The following is a 25,647-nucleotide window of genomic DNA, read 5'->3' on the forward strand; positions in this document are numbered from 1 at the left end:
CCCTTACTGCCTCTAGGTTGGCCCGTTTCCTCTTGACTAATTTCACTCTCTCTCTCTTCAAATTGAGAGAAATCCGAGACCTCACTAACCTATGGTCACTGCACTTAACCTTACCTAACACTTCTACATCCTGCACTATGCTTGGATTGGCAGAGAGTATGAAATCTATTTCATTCCTTGTTTCTCCATTAGGGCTTTTCCAGGTCCACTTCCTGTTGCTGCGCTTCCTGAAGAAGGTATTCATTATTCGGAGCCTATTCCTTTCCGCGAATTCTACTAACATCTCTCCTCTTGCATTCCTAGAATCGATGCCGTAGTTGCCAATTGCTTGCTCACCAACCTGCTTTTTCCCCACTTTTGCATTGAAGTCACCCATGACTAAAGTATACTGAGTTTGCACCTGTCACATTGCTAGTTCAACATCTTCATAAAACTGTTCTATTTCTTCATCATCGTGACTAGAGGTTGGGGCATAGGCTTGTACTACCTTTATTTTGTACCTGCTATTCAGCTTTATTACTACAACTGCTACCCTCTCATTTATGCTGTAGAATTCACCAATGTTGCCCGTTATGTTGTTATGCACTAGAAATCCTACCCCGGATTCTTTCTTATCTGGAAGACCTCTGTAGCAGAGGACATGGCCGTTAGTCAGCGCTGTGTAAGCCTCACCAGTTCTTCTAACCTCACTAATGCCAATAATATCCCAGGAAATGCCTGATAATTCTTCAAATAGTCCTGCTAAGCTAGCCTCACTCGAGAGGGTGCGCGTGTTGAACGTTGCCAGGTTCAGTTTCCATTGGCGGCCTGTCTTCCGTAATTAGTATAACCGTGTAAATCACCCATTTTCACGTTCATATCTCCCACTAAAATCACCTGGTCAGGTTTCTTAAAGTCATTAATATTACTTCTGATGCAATCAATCAATCCCTTATTTTTATCTATGCTATCACTACGTGCTCATATGTAAACTACTACCAGTGACGTGTTTTTGCCTTGCCATGTGCCGCTAATCCATAAATGCTCCTTACGTGTCTTTTTACCCTTTGATACTTCAGTCCTCGCCTAATTACCACACATACGTCTCCGCTTTTCCTTCACCCGGTCATTGTGTTGTACCCATCCCATACAAAATTGCCAATACCAGGCGGCTGCTCCAAATCTCGTAGATGCGTTTCGGTCAAGGCGTGCGGCGGAGTGATTAGCGTACAGGCTAATCACTCCGTCATTCTTCTGCGTTTGAATTAACAGCCATTTTTCCTGCTTGCGACCACCCTTGCATGTTTATGTAAGAAATTTTACCTTCTCTATTGTTATCCATTGTGCGTCTTTTCCTAACTCCTTGCGGACTCCTTGTGGTCTAATTATGATTTTATTGGTGTGTCCTTACATTCAAGATTTATTTTTCCTTTCTGGCTGTCCGTGGACCGCCTAAAAAGGCTACAGCCCGCGTCACGAATCGACGTCCTACCGGTGTTGCTACACTCTTACTGAAATGTATGCCGTCATGCAGAAAAACCGCCTTCGCGGCCAGCTCGGTGCACTTCTCGGTTGATGTCAATGACCGTAAAATACATCGCCTTAGCACTAGCGTCCAAATTTCCCTGCTTAGTGCAAGAACAGCCCTTTCACTTGCATATCCCTGCCATTCAACCTGTGACACCGTGCACCCGGTGCGATTTGTACTTCCTTCGAAAAATTCCACAGGTCGCTGGCTCCTTTGGCTATTTGCTTTGCGATCCCTGCCCCTCGTCCTTGCTGTACGCCAGTCACTCCGCCCATTATCACCACTAGGTGCGTCTCCTCCACTGTGTCCCATGTGCGTTCCTTGGCTTTCGCTATCACCTCATTAATTGGTTTTCCCGGAAGCGCGGTAACCTGGGGCGGTATTCTGTAAGAGTCTACCTAGTGGACTGTCCATTTAGGCTGTCGCTGATTGGCTGCTGCTTGCCGTGCAGGAAGGAGACTGGCTGGCACCTTCCTGCACATCCAGCAGCAGACTCTTACAGAATACCGCCCCTGTACTCGTTCGCCTGCGCCTACCCTCGCTTTGTCGCTGGTTCTACTCAATGCATATTGCAATCCCCAATAATGACAACTCGATACTTCCCTCCTCCTCGCCGCCGAAAGGTGCACTTGAGGCCGCGATGGCCTCTCCTCCTGTCTTGTACTTTGCTTTGTTGTCTTCCGCGGCCCGCACGTCAGTGGTAGCCCCTTCGGGACCATCACTGACGTTTCTGCCGCTGCTTTCCGGCGTTGTGGTTTCGGCTCCCTTAGCTGTTCTCGCTTCGCAAGGAGTGCGGTTCGCGCCGCTCACATCGAACCGTTCCCCATTGCTCTGTGGAATGGTGGCCCGAAGCTTCACTTCTACGTAGGCTAACTTTTAACACGAAAGTGTTTTATGCCGGGGTCCACCAAGACTTCACTGACGTATTTCCGTCACGGAAATACGTCATAGAACATAATACAAAGAAAGAAACCAGAAGAAAAAGTTCCACAAACATGCAAAATTTGGAAATCGAACCCACGACCTCTCGGTCCGCGACGATAGATCGCCGAGCGTTTAACCCATTGCGCCACAAACGCATTTGCAGAGAGCTACACAGACGCGCCTTATATATCTAACACTCCTCCGTGTACCCGCGCTCTTGCTCGGGGCGGTGCCGCCGCCTACGAGCAGAAAAGAGAAGTACTGCATTATGACACTAACGCGCACCGACAGTGAACGCTTCGGTGGTCTCAGCACTACGACGCCTCGATGCCAGCATTCGAAGGGACGCTGGCATCAAGAAGCACTACCAACGCCAAGGTGGCGTTCACCGTACTCAGCACAGCGGAGCGTGGCCTCCGCAATTAGCTCTGAAAATGTTTCTGAAGTTGATCGCGGAGGCTGCAATTACGACGCGCTGTACGCGCTGATTTGACTCGGTGACGATTCAGTTACGTGCTTTGTCTTGCGCGTTGTATTAGTGTGTCAGTTACGTGCTTCGTCTTTCGCGTTGTGCTAGCGTGTGCAGCGTAGTGCAGCTTCCATATGCACGACGGTTGCTCATGGTCATCGACGTTGGTAGTCGTGATGGAGGAGACGTGCCACCAGGCGTCAGCGTGGGTGCATCAACGCCTAAGGGCGCTTTAGCCACAAAACACCAATAGACATTATATATCAATGTGCAATAAACATTACACAACTTCTGTGAAGACACATTTCACTTTCGTGTTCTATACCGATTCCTATATAAGAGGGATCAACCACATTTTTTTATTCTACTTCTTTCCTCTGCTTCTGTTTACTCTTACGCTCATTTTCTAGCTTTCCCACCCATTTATCGAGATTATCTTTATCCTGATCTAGACGGTCAAGCCGTGACCCTAGCACACACATCCTACAGATAAAAGCTGCCCCGTTCGCTTCGCGCTCTGACCCAAACCGTGTTTCTTCCAACGCGTAAGAGCACTCGCGCTCAGAACAACACACACGTGGGTTCCCTATAGTGCGGACCATCATCTCGTACTAACAAGGCGCAGTATACTCCAACCGCGAAATCCATGAAGTGGTTCCAGACATTGTTAATTTTATTTATTTATATTATTGCATTATTTATTTCTTCTTACAGCCCTCGCGGGATGTTACAGGGGTGGGAAAGGACATTATACAATACTACGTACAAATCAGTTCCAAACGTGGCTGAAAAACTTCAGCTGACTCACATTCATAACCATTATGCCAAAATTAAGCTTAGTTGCGTATAGGAGCGAACAGGGTGTTCTGATAACTTTCTACGGCGATGACATTGCTACATGTCAATGTCTAACCTTCACTACAAACATGTCCAGCACACATCCAATGCAGGCTCATCGTTCCGTGACCCGGTGTAGCGCGACAAAAATGAGGCATTGTTTTTCTTAGGCGCACAAGAGGTATCGTAAATTTCCCTTGACTTACCTCTTCGCGAAAAATTAGGGCTGTTTGGCCATTTTTGAAATTATGGGACACTTCCGTCGTTTGTCTGCGCAAATATTGCGCCCTGAACATTTAACGCACTTCTGCAGGCCTGTGTCATGTTTAGGATGTGATCGCGGATGCTATATAACTGAGCATTTTACGTTTCGGGATCCAACCAGCTGAAAGCTTGCCACAATCGCTGGTTTCCTGCCTTCCAGCGCCGCTCACACATGCCACTACTTATAGCATGGTTCATTCGGCGCTCTCCAAAACTAATTAGATCTAATAGTAACTACATGTTGCTGGGCACTGAGTACTTCGGCACTTTGAGTTCAGCTCTATAGAACAAAGAGCACGAAATATGGGTACCGGTGGGAAAGCGGGGTGATAGGGCGTTGCAGCTTGACGTTTCACTTACGCAGGGATTCTCGGCCAAGAGCCCATACAGTGTCTTCAGCAGATGGCCTTCTCTGACAACAGTGGTTCAAAAATGAAATTCAACCAATCGAAAATGCGCAATTATTGCGATGTATTATTGAGAAAAATATACATTGATTGAACTGCAAAGCATTAGGCGCCTATAAACGCGTTTGGTACATCTATTCAGATTAATCTTCATGTTCCCGATGATATGTTCAGCTTTTAGCGCAGTGAGTATACCTACGAATTTAAACATAATAATAATAGATAGGAACTGTAATAATACCAACACATGTAAATATTTATGTGGAGAAAGATTAAACAACAGCTATGTAGTACTCCTAAGGTATGGTCGCGTTAAATATGAGTATCTATTAGGTAGAGTGTATGCCTTGTATACAAGTGAATACGTACAATGTGGTAAAAAACTGGTTCGTTAGTATATTTGTACCAAAGCGAGAGAGAGTTCTTTGTTACTGTATTCAATTCGTCGTGGAAGTACCGCGCCAATATCCTTCGTTAGAAAGCTGATCTTGGGAATCTGTTTATGTATCTTTTAGAAATATTGACAAATGTACGAATTAAACGCGGTAAGTGCCACTGCATCTTGATCAGGGAAAACACGGGGAATGCGGGAGATTGAAATTGAAGACGATGAGCAACACGAGAAGAAGGGGAGAGAAGGAGCCCTGCTCTCACCTTAATCTCGTGTTGTACATCTTGATCACAATGTTATAGCTGATGTACCATCGAAGCACTTCCAAGCTGAAAAAATAGTCATGGTGAAGAAGACTGTGGTTGGTGTCGGTATGATAAATAAATGTTCTGTCTTCCTGAGTGACATCTCTGCGACCAACGCTGCTTAACTAGCAAGATATTCACGCCATAAGGCACGAGTGATTCGCGTTACGATGACATGAACCATTGCTGAACTGCGAAACGCACTCAGTGCCGCTATTATGGATGGAACGGCTGAGTAATCACCGTCGTGCCCTTAAGCGAAATTAGTGTCTCGCACAACGTACGCAAAAATATGGCTTTATTTAGATGAATACTGTTCATCCTCTATAGTAGCACTGGCTCTCGGGGATGCAGTTTCCGTATGACGTCCGAATGAATCCACGAGCGCAGAAGCACCCGCTCACGCACTCGTACGTGCAGAAAGTGCGCGCTGGCCGTCCACAAATGCGCGGGCAGGCAGTACCGCACTGGAGGTACACCTCGCGAGGACTGCAAGGGCGTTCCAGGAAACCACCTGCGTGCACCGATGTGCAACGTCAGCGCCAGAGCATGCGCAATACGACGTTGCTGCAATTTTAGAGCGAAGCTTTCTATGCCACTTCGTTCAACATTTTCACTGCTGCTGCTGTCTGGCACACCGGGTCGGGGGTGGTTCAGAGCGTGTATATATATGGCAGGAGCGCGGCAGAGAAGAAAAACGACGCGGGGAGCCTGTTAAGACCTTTCCCTCTCGTCGCCACGTTTCCATCGGTAGCTCCATGGGCGTTGCCGAAATACGTAATACCTAAGCATCCAAGGTAACGCTACTACTAGACAAGGATTGAGTTACGTACAAACTGGATAAATTTAAATTCGAAGTGCGGTAGGGCGCTTTCCTGGTATTTAAAAAAAATAGTCACCGTGCAATATTGTCGAACGGACAACTCACGCAGGGCGTGCAGTCGCAAAGTCAGTTAAAGCACCGCAGCGTCTAGACGGAAGCGGCCGCTCATCAAGTCAACACTTGGGTACCCGCCTTGTAACTTTGTGGCTATGGCGTTGCTAGAGGTCGCTGGTTCGATGCCGACTACGGCAGTCGCATTTTGATGGGGGCGAGATGCAAAACTGCTAGTGCCTGAGGTGCAAACGACTGAGGTGCAAGTTATGAAATCCCAGCTGCTCAAAATTAATCCACAGTCCCACACTACAGTGTGCCTGATAATGAAATTGCGGGCTTTGCTCATTAAACCCCGTAATGTGATTAAAGTTCGACACTTCTGCCACGATGCGATGCGCCATGTGACCACATGGCCCGACGAGAATGGTATTCTTCTCGCGGTGATGCCACAATGATGTCACAAAGCCTCAAGCAAACACGCCTTGCTGTGTGTTACGTGTATGATGTAGAGAAACACAAGAGGTGCACGCAAGGTACCGTTTAAAATCAACTCTCCAATTTCTTATTGTACTAAACGGCGAAGAATTTAAACATGCCTGTAAACATGACCGCAAGTTATCGTCAATCGACACAAACAACATAGAAAGCTTTGCGTACATCGACTCCCACAGTGCGTTGGATCCGCATTATTTTTCTTACAACACCCGTCAGGAAAAAAAACCCCAAAAATACGCATTGTCACAGGAATAAATATAGAATGACTCTAAGCTAGTATTGTGGCTAGAATTAAGTTCTTGAAAAAGTTATACGTGGTTTTCCTGGTGCCCTGGCAAAACTTAATGATGCACCGAGTTTATCATTGGTATCCTGCGTATCATATTGTCACGTGCTATGCCGAGCATGGTAGAATGCGCCAAAAAGGCGGTGAAGACGACGATCTGGGCAGTGCTCGTGTTGTTGTTCTGTCATCTTGCCTGCAGCTGTCTCTCTCTGTATATATCGTGTAAGTATAATTTTCCTATCCCTTTTTGCTACTCTGATCCCCGTGGCATTTTGGTGGAGGTGCGGGGTACCCACACGGTACAACGGAGCTCCGCAACGGCCGACGCTTGGCTTTCTCCACGATGGTGGAAGAGGTCTCTCCTTCCGCCGAGGCGGCTGCAACGACAACGGTCCTCCTGGCTCAGCTAAAGGACCCAGGCACATTCTGCGGGACTGACAACGTCGACATCGAGAACTGGCTACCCCTGTACGAGCGTGCAAGTAAGAATAATCACTGGGATGAGACGATCATGTTGGCAAACATATTATTTTATCTGAAGGGAACCGCGAAGGTGTGGTTTCAGAATAATGAAGACGAAATTGGGAGCTGGGATGCATGCAGGGAAAAGATGCGTTCCCTGTTCGGCAAGCCCACAGGTAGAAAGGCAGCAGCAAAGAAGGAGCTGGCATCTCGTGCGCAGACATCGACAGAGTCATACCTGACTTATATGGGGTGATATACAGGACGTGCTTACAGGACTGAGGTGACTGAGGGACTGAGGTGATATACAGGACGTGCTTGCCCTTTGCCGCAAAGCCGACGACGGCATGCCGGAGTCTGAGAAAGTAGGCCACGTGTTGAAGGGCATAGCAGATGATGCCTTCAGCCTGCTAATGTGCAAAGACTGCGACACCATCGATGCCATCATCCAAAAGTGCAAGCGCTTTGAGGCCGCCAAAAGTCGACGCATTGCCAATAATTTCGCTCCACTTCCGAACACGGCAACAACGTGGTCCTGCGAAGACGTACCTGAGCCGTCGGTGCCACTCACCGTGGAACACGTGAAAAAGATCATCCGACGTGAACTTGACGCTGTGTCTCCTGCTTCTACGTGCGGCCATACTTGTGATCATAGCTCCCAGATGGTGCCACTAGTCCAACCTATCGTTCATCAGGAGCTCTTCAATGCTGGCCTGGACTCTGTGTGCGCCGCAGCTCCTTCCCAGCCGATCGACCGCCGTCCCTCACTTTCGCACGGCCAAGGTCAAAGGCCGCCTTTCCGTACTCGCAACCCAGCCGAGTGGAGGACTGCTGATGACCGTCCCATTTGCTTTATCTGCCGTCGTATTGGACACGTGGCCCGCCATCGTAACAGCCGGTGGTATTGGTATCAGGCTCCCTATGGAAACAACCATCGCCCCGACATGGATCATGGCTGATTTCAGCCCTACCACGAGCATCCCCAAATTACCGCTGAAGACGCTCCCCCCATGCCGTATCGTCGTTCGCCATCCCCACGTGGTCACCAGTCCCGTTCGCCGTTGTCGCGTCGCCAATCATCTCGCTCGCCACAATTCCGCCGCCCTAAGTCGCCGATTGAACGACTCCCTCGGGAAAACTAGACGATGCAGCTCCCTGAGGTGATGCTGCATCGACGACACGCCTGCAAAATCCTCTGACCACACTACAGACCAGACGAAACCTGATAGACGTTAAATTGGATGACGCACATGTTGTCGCTCTAGTGGACACTGGGGCTCAGATATCAGTGAAGAATTCGGAGCTTCGTCGCCGCCTTAAGAAGGTCCTAACACCACCCACAGTACCGCTCATTCGTGTCGCCGATGGCAGAACAACAACATGAGCGCTGCCAAGATCGTCTTCACTGTCTTTTTGGCGCATTCTACCATGCTCGGCATAGCGCGTATCATCTGCCGCGTGCGCCACTGATATCGTGCACGTCTCCCACCTTAAGCCTTTTGTTGCCGGACAAGATCCTACTGCTCCTTAAGCGCCGAGGCGGCGCTCTCGACGGCGGGGGTTCTATGTTACGCGATATGCCGAGCATGGTAGAATGCGCCAAAAAGATGGTGAAGACGACGATCTGGGCATCGCTCGTGTTGTTGTTCTGCCATCTTGCCTGCAGCCGTCTCTTTCTGTATATATCGTGTAAATATAATTTTCCTATCCCTTTTTGCTACTCCCATTCCCGTGGCAATATTAATGTAATTCTCAATGTTGTACCTCAATATCTTTATTAAAGCTGAGTAAATTTCAACTATGTCACAATCACTGAACACAAATTTCTCGAAAAAAAATTGTTTTTTTTTTCCTTATTTGAAGAATACCGGCCCGCAGCTCTGCCCTAGGGCAAGGCTTCTCAGGACCTATCTAATAAAGTTCTCTATTCGAGATTACTTAGTAAACAAGAAATATATTTCGACCTTCGCCTGATCGAAAGTGACAGCCGTTTTTCCAGCTCTTGCGCATGCATTCGAAGCCGAAATCAGAAACCTAATCTTTCAGAAAACCAGAATTTGCCTACACCTGGGTAGTTTTTTTTTCTCAGTTTTTTAGCCGACCCAGAATTAGAATATATACGACACTTACAGAAGGGATTTGTCGTCATTAATGTTTTTGAATTCAAGTTTTCATTAGTGGACTACGTCACATCTATATTATCCTGGTTCGTTTACATTGCTCAGGCTTCCTTTTTCCACTAATCTTCTATTTAGTTTATCTTTTAGGAGTTAAGACTTGTAAACTTATTATGCGTAAATAAAGTTGCAGTATTTATTGGGCTCATGAAAATTTCTAGGCCACAACAAGGTTTCCACTCAATTCCTTCGAGAACCAACAACGCCGAATGAAGGCCCCGCCTGACTCTAGAGGGGACACAAAACAGAGGCGAAAAATAAAGTCCAGATACAGCTAGTGCAAAATTGAGACCAAATCGCTTCAAAGGAGGGCCCAAGCTATGAACCGGGTCAAGTTTGTGCCTATCAGATACTGCTTTTACACCTGATAATGGGTTTCCAAACTCCAACCCTGTTTTACTGAAAACATTACTTGCGAAGCTCTCCTGTTACAAGAGCACTCAACATTATTTCTGGTATACATTTCTGTATGAAATTATGTGTGCTGTTTTTTATACATTCACACGTGCAATGAACTGCAATAATTTCAAGAGTTCAGTGGGATTGTTTTATATTTTTACTTCCCTGAATAAAATGCGCTTCCACCTAGTGATATAGAAGTGATGGCGATGGTGTTTCAATACCACAGCTCTGAAGTTAGTCTTCTGTACTACCTAACTGTTCTTGTTAATGTATGTTGCCTGTATAATGTACATACCTGTATAATGTGTGTTGCCTTGTTATAATGAAGTAAAACGAACACTCGCCAAGGAAATACATGTATTGGAAAATAAAACGACGTTTCGAGTCCCGTACGGGAACCTTGATCACAATGAAAGCAAACACGGTGGCTCTTGTTTAAATATGGGATAGATGGCGTAGTGCGCGTGTGTACAATTCTGGCAGATTCCCACGTGTCCTGTTTATCGCATGTTGCATCGTCTGAATGTGCAACGATTCAATCATTAGTCTTGCAGGCAGTTTCTTCTCTGTGGCGATTATGTATGCTGATTCCCAGTCTATGCAGTGACCTGTGTTTTCGTGGTGTTCCGATAAAGCGTTTGACGATGAGTTGTCCTTGGCGGCATCGTACTGATGCTGTTTTATGCGCTTTTTGAAGTTACCGGTCTCGCCGACATAGGTTGCGTCACAATCTCTGCACGGTATTTTATGCACAACACCGGGGTACCTCGATCGTTCCAAGGGGTCTTTTACGCCCATCATTTGACCACGTAACTTGCTTGACGGGACATGCGCAATCCAAACGTCGTACTCATTGAAAACTCTTTCCAAAGCCTCGCTTACCTTGTGCGCATACGGAATGGCTGCGCGTTTACACTTCTTTGTAACCGCTTGGCGAGTGGGTGCTGAGGCACGACGTTCCTGCTCTCTGAGCATTTGAGGCGGGTAGCCGTTATTCGACAAGTCCCTCCGTACCGTGTCCAGTTCTGCTCTGCGTCTTGTAGGGCTCGAACAGAGACGGAAGGCGCGATCGAACAGCGATGACACGACCAAGCCCCTATGGCCCTTTGGGTGTACTGAAAGGAAATCGAGGTATTTTCCCGTGTGCGTGGGCTTTCGATATACCATTGTGGTGGAACCTTTATCGATGCGTTCCACAAGAACGTCAAGGAAAGCTATGCGGCTGCTCTCTTCATATTTCACCGTAAACTGGATACTGGGCTTTAATGAGTTGAGGTGGGCCAGAACCGTTTGGACGTCACTGCGGCGAGTAACACAAAAGCAGTCGTCAACGCAATGGATGAATAATTTTGGAGCAGGGGAGAACGGCGACAACGCGGCATCCTCGATGACCTCCAGGGCTAGATTAGTGCACACGACTGATACGGAAGCCGCCATGGCGGTCCCAAAGACTTGTCGGTAGAAATACTTATTGAAAACAAAGTGCGTATTGACACGTATACATGTTTATCTTTCGCCGATGGCCGCTTTCCACCGGCTAACAAATGTTAAACCTTATCGCTCCGCGCAGGACGCGCCTGTATCGGAAGATTCTAGAACGTTATCGATGCTTCTTTCCGTTGCGTGTTTTCACCGACGCTTATGTTATCTGATTGTATGAGTGACGCGAATTGTCTAGAACTTTCTGGAAGACACGCGCGTACCAGGGATTATTCTGGAACCTTCGATGACTCAGGTATAAAAGCCGACGCGTTTTGCCGCTGATCAGATTTTCGACGATCGCCGACTGTGTTTGCCGCTATCGTTGTGCTTTGAGTGTACCTTGCTTTTGTGGGCACAGGTTCGCCCAATAAACAACCAGTTTCGTTGTACACAGCTTTACGACTGTTTTCTTCAGCGTCACTACTACGTGACATCTGGTGGAGGTGCTAGTTCGTTCATGCACCGAACGCCCCCGCAAAGCCGCGACCCAAGCCCGAAACCGGAGGACGAGACCAACGTCGCCAAGGACCAGCGAGCTAGCCGTAGGCAGCAAGGACTTGCGCCGGAGTTCGGACTTCTTCCCGAAAAGACCACTGCAATCAAGGCCAAGTCAACTACCAAAATGGCAGCACCAGCGTCCCCCATCCTGCTGCAGCAACCTCGGGAGCCACCGACCTTCCGTGGATCATCGGCTGAAGACCCTGAAACCTGGCTGGAGACATACGAGCGGACCGCGACGTTCAACAAATGGAGCGACGACGACAAGTTGCGCCATGTCTATTTTTCATTAGATGACGCTGCTCGGACCTGGTTTGAGAACAGAGAGACCACTCTGGTTACGTGGGACCTTTTTCGTGAAAACTTCGTGAGGACCTTCACGAGTGTCGTACGAAAGGAGAGGGCAGAGGTTCTCTTAGAAACCAGAGTGCAATTGCCGAACGAGAACATCGCGATCTTCACGGAGGAGATGACTCGCCTCTTCCGCCACGCCGATCCTGACATGTCTGAAGAAAAGAAAGTTCGGTTCTTGATGCGGGGTGTCAAAGACCAACTATTCGCCGGATTGATGCGCAACCCGCCCAAGACTGTCGCCGAATTTCTTTCCGAGGCTACAACGATCGAGAAGACGCTTGAAATGCGCGTCAGGCAATACAACCGCCGTGCCCTGACCAACTACGCCGACGCTCAAGCGCTAGGCGCCGACGACCTGCGCGAGACCATTAGAGCGGTCGTTCGCGAGGAGCTGCATAAGCTCTTTCCCAGGTCGCAGCCTCACGTGGCATCTATCGCCGACGTCGTCAAAGACGAAGTTCAGCGCTCACTTGGAGTTCCCGATGTGCAGCCACAATCGCCGCATCCCCAGCCGGAAGCGCTGACCTACGCCGCCGTCGCCCGTCGTCAAGGCCCCCCTCCGCGCTCGCGCCAGGGCCCCGTGACGCCGCAGTTCCGTCGTCCACCGCCGCCGCCGCCAGCACGCCCGCCCGTCACCCAGCACAGCTACCAGAGGAAGACGGACATTTGGCGCGCCCCCGACCACCGCCCGCTCTGCTATCACTGCGGGGAAGCCGGCCATGTCTACCGACGATGCCCATACCGCGAGATGGGCCTACGAGGGTTCCCCGTCAACGCGCCGCGTCCCGATCGAGGTGAACGACCGCGCGACATCGCCGACTACCTCGCCGGAGTCCAGTTGCAACCACGACGATCCTCACGCTCGCCGTCACCAGGCCGCTACATCTCGCCGCATCGCCGTCAGTACAACGCTCCCACCCGGGGCCGATCTCCCAGCCCTTACCCGGGAAACTAAAGGCAGCAACCGATGGAGGTGCGGTTGCTGTACGACGCAATGCCGAAGATCCTCCGACGCCGCCGACGACGACGATTCGCTATTCATCACGACGAGATATCAGCACGCCGCCTAGCAACAGACTTGACAGCACTTCGCCGCCGAAAGAAGACCTTCCGACGCGACGTAGCAACAGCAGAGCAAGCCGACGCAGCCGTGATCCGACGCCACGAATTAACCGCAACGCCAGACGCCGGTCTACCGATCTAGACGTGCTCATCGATGGCCATAACGTCACCGCTCTCGTCGACACTGGAGCCGACTATTCCGTCTTCAGTGGCCCGTTCGCCGCCAAGTTGAAGAAGGTGAAAACAGCCTGGCAAGGACCCGATATCCGGACAGCTGGAGGCCACCTAATAACGCCGACTGGAATCTGCACAGCGCGAGTCACTTTAAACAACCGCACTTACCCGGCGAGCTTCGTAATCCTGCAGCACTGCTCCAGGGATGTCATCCTAGGCATAGACTTTCTAAACCAATACGGTGCAGTCATCGACTTAAGATCCAAGTCGATAACGCTTTCAACGCACAACGCGCTACCACCGGATACAAGCATAAGTTACCATGCCTTGAATGTGCTTGAAGAACAAGTCACCGTTCCGCCTCGCTCCAGCGTAATGATTTCCGTCGGTACCGAAGTGCCTGCAGACATGGAGGGCATCATCGAGGGCGATCATCACCTACTGCTCGACCGTGAAATTTGCGTCGCTAGAGGCATAGCTGAGCTACGTGCAGGGAAAGCAAGGGTGATGCTCACGAACTTCAGCCCTGAATACAAGCACATTAACAAAGGCACCACGGTCGCCTACATCGACGAAATAGTACAAGCCAGCAGTGCTTTCGCCTTCACGGATTCCAGTGCACCTGCAACAACGACTATAGCACCTGAACCAACTTTCGACGTCAATCAGAACCTTCCCAGGCATAAGAAAGAACAACTAAAAGCTCTGCTCCTGCAATACAAGGACTGCTTCTCGTCGTCGTCAAAAGTTCGACAAACCCCTGTCGCCAAGCACCGCATCATAACCGACGAAAATGTCCGCCCACTCCGTCAGAGCCCATACCGAGTTTCGGCGCGCGAACGCGAAGCCATAAGGCAACAAGTCGACGAAATGCTACGCGACGACATCATCCAGCCGTCCAAGAGTCCGTGGGCGTCCCCCGTGGTGTTAGTGAAGAAGAAGGATGGAACCCTACGTTTCTGCGTCGATTATCGTCGCCTCAACAAGATCACGAAGAAGGACGTATACCCTCTCCCACGGATTGACGACGCCTTGGATCGACTCTACAACGCAAAGTATTTTTCGTCGATGGACCTCAAAACCGGCTACTGGCAAATCGAAGTCGACGAGAGGGACCGGGAGAAGACTGCGTTTATAACACCAGACGGACTGTTCGACTTCAAGGTCATGCCGTTTGGTCTTTGCTCGGCACCTGCGACTTTCCAACGCGTCATGGATACAGTACTGGCAGGCTTGAAGTGGCAGACTTGCCTCGTCTATTTGGACGACGTCGTTGTGTTTGCCTCAAGCTTCGAAGAACACCTGCGGCGCCTTGAAACAGTTCTTCAAGCAATCAAAGCCTCCGGACTCACGTTAAAGCCACAAAAGTGCCGCTTCGCATATGAGGAGCTCTTGTTCTTGGGCCACGTCATCAACAAGTCTGGAGTGCTCCCCGACCCTCAGAAAACTGCAGCCATCTCCAACTTTCCTCCGCCCGCTGACAAGAAGGCAGTGCGTAGATTTCTTGGACTGTGCGCCTATTACAGGCGCTTCGTGAAGGATTTTTCACGGATCGCAGAGCCACTGACGTATCTCACGAAGGCCGACGTCGAGTTCAAGTGGGACACGCCGCAACTCGAAGCATTTGAAGAACTGAAGCGACGCCTGCAATCGCCGCCAATACTTGCGCATTTCGACGAAAACGCCGATACCGAAGTCCACACCGACGCAAGCAGCGTAGGACTCGGCGCCGTGCTTGTGCAGAGGACTGATGGACTAGAAAGGGTTGTAAGTTACGCTAGCCGGTCGCTATCGAAGGCGGAAGCAAATTATTTCACAACAGAAAAGGAGTGCCTCGCCATCATCTGGGCTACATCAAAGTTTCGCCCCTACCTCTATGGCAGGCCCTTTAAAGTTGTGAGCGACCACCACGCCTTGTGTTGGCTAGCTAACTTGAAGGATCCTTCAGGTCGCCTCGCACGATGGAGTCTGAGACTTCAAGAATTCGACATCACCGTCGTTTACAAGTCCGGGCGAAAGCACTCTGACGCCGACTGCTTGTCTCGCGCCCCCGTCGAACCGCCGCCACAAGACGACCAGGATGACGACACTTTCTTGGGACCCATCAGTGCCGTCGAATTCGCCGAACAACAGCGAGCCGACCCGGAACTAAGGAGCCTTGTAGACTACCTGGAAGGCAAGACCGTCATTGTGCCGAAGGTGTTCAGGCGAGGATTGGCGTCGTTTTTCTTGCAAAACGACATTCTCCTAAAGAAGAACTTCTCGCCTCTCCGAGCCAACTACCTCCTCGTGGTACCCGCAGCATTGCGTCCAGAGGTTCTGCAAGCTCTCCATGACGACCCAACGGCTGGACACCTCGGTTTTTCCCGCACGCTCGCGAGGATACAAGAAAAATACTACTGGCCTCGCCTCTCTGCCGACGTCGCCCATTACGTAAGGACATGCCGAGACTGTCAGCGACGCAAAACACCGCCGACAAGGCCAGCCGGACTTCTACAGCCAATCGAGCCACCTCGTCGACCGTTCCAGCAGATCGGGATGGACTTACTGGGGCCTTTTCCGACGTCGACGTCCGGGAATAAATGGATCGTCGTCGCTACGGACTACCTCACCCGCTACGCCGAAACAAAAGCCTTGCCCAAAGGCAGTGCCGCCGAGGTAGCCCGATTCTTCGTTGAGAACATCCTCCTGCGTCACGGTTCCCCAGAAGTCGTCATCACTGACAGAGGCACGGCCTTTACGGCAGAACTAACTCAAGCCATCCTGCGGTACAGCCAGACAAGCCATCGCCGCACCACCGCCTACCACCCGCAGACGAATGGCCTCACCGAGCGCCTAAATAAGACCATCGCCGACATGCTGGCAATGTACGTCGACGTCGAACACAAGACGTGGGATGCCATCCTTCCGTACGTGACCTTCGCATACAACACGGCCGTGCAAGAAACGACGCACATGGCGCCGTTCAACTTGGTCTACGGAAGGAACCCGGCAACGACGCTTGACGCCATGCTACCAGACGTCGCTGACGAAGAAAATCTCGACGTTGCCACTTATTTGCAGCGTGCCGAAGAAGGTCGACAGCTCGCCCGCCTGCGCATCAAGAACCAGCAGAGGACTGACAGCCGACACTACAATCTACGACGACGCTACGTCGAGTACCAGCCCGGCGACCGTGTTTGGGTCTGGACTCCGATACGCCGACGAGGACTTAGCGAGAAACTGTTGCGTCGCTATTTCGGACCATATAAGATAATCCGACGTATTGGCGCACTGGACTATGAGGTCGTGCCAGACGGCATTTCGCAATCACAGCGGCGCCGGGCACGACCTGAAGTCATCCACGTGGTGCGTCTTAAGCCTTTCTACGCCCGCTGACGAGCTTATAGGTACTTTGTTACTTTGTTATTTTCTTTCTTTATTACGCGTCGTTTTGATTTCGCTTTCGCGTTTGTTTGTAGCATCGGGACGATGCTTTTTAAGGGGAGGGTATTGACACGTATACATGTTTATCTTTCGCCGATGGCCGCTTTCCACCGGCTAACAAATGTTAAACGTTATCGCTCGGCGCAGGACGCGCCTGTATCGGAAGATTCTAGAACGTTATCGATGCTTCTTTCCGTTGCGTGTTTTCACCGACGCTTATGTTATCTGATTGTATGAGCGACGCGAATTGTCTAGAACTTTCTGGAAGACACGCGCGTACCAGGGATTATTCTGGAACCTTCGATGACTCAGGTATAAAAGCCGACGCGTTTTGCCGCTGATCAGATTTTCGACGATCGCCGACTGTGTTTGCCGCTATCGTTGTGCTTTGAGTGTACCTTGCTTTTGTGGGCACAGGTTCGCCCAATAAACAACCAGTTTCGTTGTACACAGCTTTACGACTGTTTTCTTCAGCGTCACTACTACGTGACAGAACTTTGAGGCAGAACTCCAACAGACGACATAAGTCATCGACGTGAATAGGCGTGCGAGAGGGCCAAGAGCGATCCCGTTCCAATGTTTCTCTGCAACATTGTATCGCAAAATCGACAGGCACGCACGTAAACATAGATTTTACGTCAATTGAGACCATGATGTGGTCTTCGTCGATTGTACACTCTTTTAACCTTTCAACGAAATGGCTTGAGTCTTTCACATACGTAGAAGTTTTTCCAACTATCACAAACGTAGAAGTTTTTCCAGCCTGTGAAGAGGTGAACGGGTAAAGTCGACTATCGGTCTCAGGGGCAAGTCAGGTTTGTGCACTTTCCGCAGACCATAAATTGCCGGCGCAGACCCGTTATGACATAGCAGTTTGTAATAAAGGTGCTTGCTCTCAGGTGGCACGAACTGGAAGACATTAAACAGAAGTTTCGGCAGCTCACCTTCGATTTTTCGAGTTGGGTCGCGTTTTATCAATGTATACGTTTCATCGTCCTGAAGCAGGTCCTCCATCTTTGAGACGTAGTCAGTGCGGTCGAGAACAACGCTTGCATTCCCTTTATCCACAGGGAGAATAAAGGGCCATAAAAGGGCCACCCAAAGGGCCATAAGCGCTCGGTCGTGTCATCCCTGTTCGATCGCGCCTTCCGTCTATGTTCGATCCCTACAAGACGCAGAGCAGAACTGGACACGGTACGGAGGGACTTGTCGAATAACGGCTACCCGCCTCAAATGCTCAGAGAGCAGGAACTTCGTGCCTCAGCACCCAACCGCCAAGCGGTTACAAAGAAGTGTTAACGCGCAGCCATTCCGGATGCGCGCGCGGTAAGCGAGGCTTTGGAAAGAGTTTTCAATGAGTACGACGTTTGCGTTGCGCATGTCCCGTCAAGCAAGTTACCTAGTCAAATGATGGGCGTAAAAGACCCCTTGGAACGATCGATGTACCCCGGTGTTGTGTATAAAATAGCGTGCAGAGATTGTGACGCAACTTATGTCGGCGATACCGGTAACTTCAAAAAAAAACGGAAAAAAACGCATAAAACAGCAACAGTACGATGTCGCCAAGGGCAACGCATCGTCAAATGCTTTATCGGAACACCACGAAAACACAGGTCACTGCATAGACTGGGAATCAGCATCCACAATCGCCACAGAGAAGAAACTGCCTGCAAGACTAATGCTTGAATCGCTGCACATTCAGACGACGCAACATGCGATAAACAGGACACGTGGGAATCTGCCTGAAATCTACACACGCGCACTACGCCATCTATCCCATATTTAAACAAGAGCCACCGTGTTTGCTTTCATTGTGATCAAGGGTCCCGTACGGGACTCGAAACGTCAAGTTTTATTTTCCAATACATGTATTTCCTTGGCGAGTGTTCGTTTTATTTCACTCATTCCTGCCAGACGGGTTTCCGTCGAACTCTGGATTATGTTGCGTTGTTAATGTAAACTTTCTTGTGAATGTATATTGCCACGTGCGTTCATTTATTCTTCCGATCGTCCACTTTGGCCAGTACCACTGTTTTCACGCACCTACGCGGAGATAATGCTTTTGTACGGTATGATATCACCCTTTCTAGAAAAGCTCGACCCGTAATAAAATTTTGCATGATCGCTTCGAGGTTATTGTCGCACTTTCTGGAAAGTCCTTGGTCGCCAGCACTGCGTCGATGAAATTCGCCAACGAATGTATAAACAACAAGCCGTCAAGTACGGTGTCATTCAGTCGACAGACGCCGAGTGCGATTACTCTCATCGCCTCCGCCGAATTTTTGTCTGCTTTGCTTTTGTGCATAAGCTCGTTCAATAAAGTGTTGCACTTTATCGTTCAAATTGGCCTCGCTGTGTTCCTGCCCGGGCACCGTCATCGCTACATGACAATATCGTTCCTCTCTTGGCGCCTATAACGTGACGCGTATTTTTCTGTAAAACGCTTTTGTTGTTGTTTGGTTAGTAAAACATCCTAAAATGTCTAAATAATTGTGCTTTACAAGAGGAAAGCAAAAATAACTTTCGCACCTAAATTCTCAAGTCTCTCAAAGCTGGTAAGATACACGGTGGCGATAGCGTTTGATTGACGCTCGAGCGAGTTTTGAGTTGCCGATAGTTCAGCAAAAAATTACTGATTCATTAATAGGTGCACAAAATTTTTTTACCTCAAACAAACGTTCCCTGCTTTTTCTAGAAATGCACTCAGCATGCTGACTTGAAATAAAGGCAAGGTGATCAATTTTTCGAATTTTATTTGATGTGGAACTGTGCTCGTGTATCAACGGATTAAACGCGAATTCCTGCGACACTGCCCTGTCATTTTCTAAGAGGCAATTCATGCGTCGAACGTCTGAGAGCGTTGTGATACTGGCCATCAAGCGCATAGTCACGTGATCTTATTTTAACGCCAAGCTTTCTTTCCCTGCTCCTCCTACTTTTCCACTGCTGCTGCTGACTGACACGCCGCATCGGGTTAGGTGAGGGAGGAGGTAGGGATAGAAGACAGAGAATGGCTATAACGAGTAGAAGTGACGCAGTCGCCATAAGAAGGTCCTTGCTACTTCGCTCGTGGCTGCTCGCATGCATTGGAGGAGCGCGGGAGAGGGAAGGGCTACGCAAGAAAGCAAGGTAACGCTACTACGGGACACGGAAGACGGCTGCGGACGAAGTGGCTAAATATAAATTCAACGTATGTTTCTACCATTTCTGAAAAATAAGCACCATGCAAACTTGTCAAGTGGACAAGTGACGCAGGGCGTGCCGATTGAAAGCCGTAATAAAGCACCGCAGCGTTTAGACCACACTACGGAAGCAGCCGCCCATCAAATCAACATTTCTGCAGCTGCCGCAGCAGCTTTGTGGCTATGGCGTCGCTATAGTACGCTGGTTTGAACCCGACCACGGCAGGCGTATTTTTTGACGGGGGCGAAATGCGAAAATGCCTAATGCCTGTGCACTTCGATTAAGATGCACGCTTGTAAGTATCAGGTGGTGAAAATTAATCCAAAGTTCTCCACTACCGCCTGCCTCATAATCAGTGGGTGGGTTTCACACGTAAAGCCCCATGTTTTAATAAGAAGTTTAATACTTCTGCCACGATGTGACGCGCCTAGTGAGGCAATGACAGTGCTAATCTTCTCGTCGGCTATGAACATTGGCACACAACGCTTCACGGAAACACGTTTCGCCGCGTTTTACGTGCACCGTGTAGATAAACACACGCGTACACGCAAGGTAACCTTTAAAATCAACTCACCACTCTCTTATTGTAATAAGCATTGAAGAACCTAAACATTCGCCCGAAATGTCACCGCCAATTATGGTCAACTGATGGAAACTGTTCAAGAAAGCTCCGCTTGCATGGATTCGCACCGTTCGTCAAATCGGCATAACTTTTTTTTTTACCTTTTGCATGTGTTTCTGATAACGTGCCAAAAATATATCGCAAGCGGCTAGACGGTTAATACAGTTCAATCAAGCGTTTTTTAATGTTCTACAACTGTCGCAGTGGGTGTTTCTTTTATGTTCTTTTTTTTTCTTAAATTTAGCTCCAGTAATGTTATGTATGTATTCTTGTCTAATTACGCAACTAAAAAGAATTCAAGAAATGCGTCTCCGTACAGGGGTCAGAATTATATTATTTTATTTATTGGTACTGCAGCCCCCACCGGGGTTTTAGCAGGGTGGGATACAATACATGAAAGACAACACAACATAATGGCAAACAAAATATATGTACATGCATATGTCAAGTAAAGAAAGAACACTAGAAAAAAATAAACAAAGCTTTTATCAAATCTGCAAATGAAGCAGAGGAACAATAAACAATTATGCATTAAGTCAGTCATTCTATAGCTAACCCGTGTATTTTAAAACAAAGAATAAAATTAGCTCTGACACCATGTATATGTATGCGGCATGCCTGGTAGAATGGATGCCTGTGTGCGTCGCAAGGTTCCCGATCTGTTGTATTCAACGGTTTTATTTCGGATGTGTCTTGTACAGCATTGTTACGTTTGTTGCAGCATCACACCGTTTATCACAATAACGAATTCCCAAAACAATTTATCAACGTGCGCATGTCTAAACATGACTGTCGGCGTGAAGGTACAAAAATTGCAAGGCAGGCATGCTCAAGTTTCGATGATTGTTTTTTCGTTTTCCAACTATCAGCGTCCTTTTTTTGGTCACTGTGAAGATAACAATTATGCAAAATGTCTGTACGTGGAGCAAGAATGATGCCTTGCACACAGGCGGCGTGCACAGTTCAGCAAGCAAAACAAAAAGTGAACAAAATTTGCTGATAAGTTCTGCGTTGAAGAAAGTAGAAGCTTCTTTTCATTGAGGCACAAATTCTATTCTTTGCGTTAGGTAAAATTATGAAGATTTCGTACTCCAAGAAAACAACAAGCTGTGGGGAAGTATACTACTGGAAAACTAAGGGCCCCTGACAATCACACGGAGGAAAAAAAAAAGACTATTTTGCTCCTTTTTTTTGTCCAGCCATTCACTGGAGTAAACTAGATCCCTAGAGGGGGACTCACTAAAACACTTTCTCACGTCCTGGCTAATTTCTCCCTACAGCTTTATTACGCAGATTTTGTGTATAAGATGACGGGGAAAACAGTAAACACATTAATTCCGTGAAACTGCAGACCAAGCGGGAAAGAGAAAACAGAAAAAAATACAAAAAAATATGCGGCGACAGTGCCGTAATTCTCTTTTGAAAACAATCTTTTTAAAGTAATTGAAGTAGCCAAGCAACGACATCAATATAGACGCCACGTTGAGACCTATTGAGAATAAGCATGTACGGCTTTGTGTTAAATACGTTTGCTTCCACGCTGTCAAGTCGCGCTGCTGCGCTGGCTAGCCTCCAGCAGATGCGCCAAGCAACATGTTAACCTGTCAAATGTTTGTGGTACCCGGGCTGACGTTACTGGCCGGACGTTGTGGCCGTTCTACCGCATGTGTCGGCAATAATGCAGCTTGGCTAATTGAGACGGGTTTGAGGAGGAAAGTTAGCGTCGGATTCGGCAGATCGGTCGCTGCTTGTGCACGCGGTCACTTACCCTGAGCGTCTGCGACACCAATGAGGAGAATTGCCAACACTGCAGCACATTGCAGGATGTGGGCTTCCATATTGCGACCTGCATTCACAAAGTACATTTAATGCCAATGCGATGCATACCCAGCTGTATTCTGGCTACTAACAATTAGTTTATTTTTACTTTGTAAAGCCAAGACGCACATGCCAGACGGCAGAGCCCTATCCACACGAAGCACCGCGTTTATATGCGCCTGGCTGCGTGTGCGAGTCAGCTTGCCTGTCTAGCTGTGAAAAAAAAGCGCCTGTAAGTACGCTTCTGCGAAGAAAAAATTTAAAATTCTACTTTGCCCACCGTAAGGGCCTGGCTGTCAGCTGACAATAGAACATCGGACATTAAGAGGGGTACAAAAAGGGATCAGAATAAGAGGAGAAAATATATATGTAGAGAGAGAGAGGACAAAAACACACACGCACACACACACACACACAAACACGGCTAAGCGAAGAAAAATAAGGTGTTGAGCATGTAGGCTAGCGGCCATGAATAGGGCGAGCACACAACAGGCGAGACTGTTTAATTCAAATGATGCAAATATATAGGCCATTGTTGGTTGAGCAAGATTCCATGAAGCAAGATTCCATGATTCCATGCCAAGATTCCATGGCATCTATCTTCTGGAACCAGACTACATATCGACTTGCTGTGATAACAACAAAAAGATCTCAGCCTATAACTGCAGAACAAACACGTTTTACTACTCTTTTTTCCCCAAATCAATTCGACAATGGAATACTTTATCAAATGATATAGTAAATGTGTCAAATAGCGAATTATTCTATTCTATGCTGTGATGGTGCTCTTGTAAAACAAATGTGTTTGCTATATATCTTGAAAACCTGTTTGTTTGACATTACTTGTGTCTCTCTCTAAATACTATTGTAGTGCTTCTGTTTGTGAGTATATCTGTGCAAAAGCTTTTCTGTATTACTGGTTATGTTTTGTTCCCCCCTACGTAATGCCTTTATGGCGATGTAGGTACTCTGTAAATAAATAAATAAATTTGCATAGGCACCAACTCTGGTCACTGGCCATTGCCGAGGCATTCTTGGAGAAGACGCACAACTTATGCCCACACTTCCTCGTCTTCAGGGCGCGTAGCCCAAAACGTGATCTGTACAGCACTACGCGTAACTTCCACGTCCCGCCTCGTTTGGCGTTTATGAGCGGTGCGCATCATTTCCTGCAGAGGAAATGCAGAAAAAAAAGCGTTTTAAATGAAGTGGCTCTTCTTTCAGAGTATCTCAGTTCAAAACCTGGAAGTCCTGCAGGTACCGAGCTGTGTAAACTGACGTGACGCGTAGGCCGTCGAGTGCGTGGTGCTCCGTGTGGACAACTCTTAACAACATTGACTTCTGGCTATCTTACCTTTCTCGAATAACCACTTACAGTACGAAGTATCTCACAAAACAAAGAATACTGACAATATTTAGGAGGTAACGTGGCTGTGGTGCTCACTTTATTTTTCAGACACGAAGCACGCAATGATGTAGGATATAGGCTTGTTGCAGATTTGAAGAACTGTTTCAGCGGAACTGTTAAAAACTTATGCAGACCCCACGCACTGTGGGAATCGATCTAAGCGGATCTTTCTATGATGTTTGCTTTGACTGGCGATAATTAGTGGTGACGTTGACGGCGAATGTTTAATTTCTTCAACGTTTAGTCGTTCACGAGAGTCGTGAGTTGATGTTAAACTTCACCTTACTTCCACCACTACTGTTTGTCTGCGTAGTACACTGAACACACAGGGGAAGGTGTTTGTATGAGGCGTTGTTGTGCGCCATACTTCATAACATGTCTTTGCAGCACAGCCTTCGACTTCCAGCGATACCTGATCGACCGGGCCAGCCGGATAGCAGCAGCAAATGGGGCCCTGGACTGAGGGCTCCACCCTCTGAGTTACAAAGCACCAAATAAAGTTTTCTACTATTAATACTACTAAGACTCATAACCTGTGAGGGGGTTGAGCATATTCATTGCCTCACATGGCACAGCGCATCGTGGCAGGAGTATTACATTCTAATTAAGTCATAGGGCTGTACGTGCCTAAACCACAATCGGCTCATGCGGCACGCCGTAGTGGAGGACTCCGGATTAGTTTTGACACCATGGTGTTCATGAACGTGTCCCGAAATGTAAGTGCACAAAAGTTTTACAGCGTCGCTGTATACCTCTACCAGCCAAGAAAATTCTCGTGTCGTTGGCGTAAACAAAAAACGCCAGGCATTAAATTGAATACAAACACCATATCTACTTTGAAATCAGGCATGCAACATACCCCTCAGCACTCGTTTTTAAAAGAAAAACCACAAAACAAGTATCAAAACCACATGATGGATGATAAGGTGCGTGTGAAAAATGGGAACACCCTCCGACGCGTTCCGGTAAAGATTAGGTTTCCAGCTGGTTCGAAAGGGGTGGACGTCATTCAAAACCCTCGTGTGAAGTGCAAACCGTATAATGTATGCTAATGGCATCTGCGAATAATAGACAGTTTTAGTTTAGCGTGGTTACCGGAATAGCGGGCGTACCGGAATAGCGGGATCGAAATGCGCATGCGCAGAACGCTAAACGAGCCATACCGTTTACCGTGCGCACGCTATTTCTCAGAGCTAATCAAAAACCTCGGTCCAAAAAGCAAAGCAAGGCACTGCTGACTAATGCCATAGAGCAAGTGATTAGAACAAAGAATATTCCCGTTGGATGGCGTGAAAGCAAGATGAATCTCATCTACAAAGGCAAAGGAGATAAGGATAAGACGAGCTCGTACAGGCCAGTTACAGTAACGTCGGTGATATATAGAATGGCAATGCAAGCCATAAAATTAGAACTGTCGAAGTGGGTGGAGGAAAACGGTGTATTGGGGGAACTACAGAATGGGTTCAGGCCAGGCAGACGCTTAGAAGACAATATGTTTGTACTAACTCAGTGCATAGAGATTTCAGTAGCTCAGAAAAGACCTTTATGGGTAGCATTTCTAGATATTAAAGGAGCTTATGACAACGTAGACAGGGAATTGTTGTGGGATATTCTTCAATACGAAGGCATAGATGACGATTTCGTGGAGCTGCTGAGGGAGATATATCGAGACAACCAAGTACAAGTGGCATGGGAAGGCCGAAAAGGAAATGAAATGGTGGGAATTCACCAAGGATTGAAGCAAGGATGCCCTCTGTCACCATTGTTGTTCACGCTTTACGTCAAGGGCATAGAAAGACGACTGGAAAACAGCGAAT

The sequence above is a fragment of the Dermacentor silvarum genome, chromosome 2, assembly GCF_013339745.2.
Source record: "Dermacentor silvarum isolate Dsil-2018 chromosome 2, BIME_Dsil_1.4, whole genome shotgun sequence".
NCBI lineage: Eukaryota > Metazoa > Arthropoda > Arachnida > Ixodida > Ixodidae > Dermacentor > Dermacentor silvarum.